Source organism: Kryptolebias marmoratus, linkage group LG18, assembly GCF_001649575.2.
Source record: "Kryptolebias marmoratus isolate JLee-2015 linkage group LG18, ASM164957v2, whole genome shotgun sequence".
In the NCBI taxonomy this organism is placed as follows: Eukaryota; Metazoa; Chordata; class Actinopteri; order Cyprinodontiformes; family Rivulidae; genus Kryptolebias; species Kryptolebias marmoratus.
The window spans coordinates 3,683,245-3,684,118 of record NC_051447.1 but is presented as its reverse complement, the minus strand read 5'-3'; positions in this window follow the sequence as shown (position 1 = coordinate 3,684,118).

The following is an 874-nucleotide window of genomic DNA, read 5'->3' as shown; positions in this document are numbered from 1 at the left end:
CAAACACCACCCGCACCGCCTGTGGTTCACCAACAAAAACCTCCCGCACCGCCTGTGGTTCACCAACAAACAGCAGGTTTTCTGGCCGATGAACCCAAACTGTGACTGATTGGAAAGACAACAACATTGTGATCACATTGCAACAAATAAATTTATTCAGTTACTCAGATTTGCAAACGTTTTCTAAGAACCAACTCAGTGAGTTTCCAGGTCAAATTTTGCGTATTTTCTCGCAGTTTCAGGTCTTCAACTAGTCCCCGAGCGCCACAGCCCTCTGAGATACAGACTTTACAGAATATTGTCCCGATCTCATGTTTTAAAACCACCAAACTCCTGCTGGTGGTGGGTTTTTTTTCTCACAGCTGACAGAAATTGAGTCTGGATCAGTGGAGTTCTGTTGAACTTAAGAAGTGTTAGCTGTAATCCTCAGGTCAGTCCTTTGGAGATTTAGTTTCATCTTTTTTTAGAAAATTTAAAGCACTTGAAATATTTTACATATGTAGTTTTTAAATGTTTACTGCACTGTGACAAATCTTGTTTCTAAGGTAGTTTTTGATGTTGCAATAATGAACAAACGGCGAAAGGCTCCGCGTGTGTGTGTGTGTGTGTGTGTGTGAAGATGTGGTTTCGTTTTTCCAAAGCGCAGTGTTAACTTCATCGTTCTTCGTCTCAGATGATGATGATGAGTGAAGTCCAACCACTGTGTTTGTAGCTGAGGAGGTTTTTTATTTCTATTTGTTAAAGTGCTGGTGTAGATTCTCAGTCATCCAGGCCATGGTAAATTCAAAAAAAGTTAAAAAACAAAAACAACTGGACTTCTATTCTGTAGCTGAAGACGTTTCGCTTCTCATCCGAGGAGCTTTCTCAATTCAGA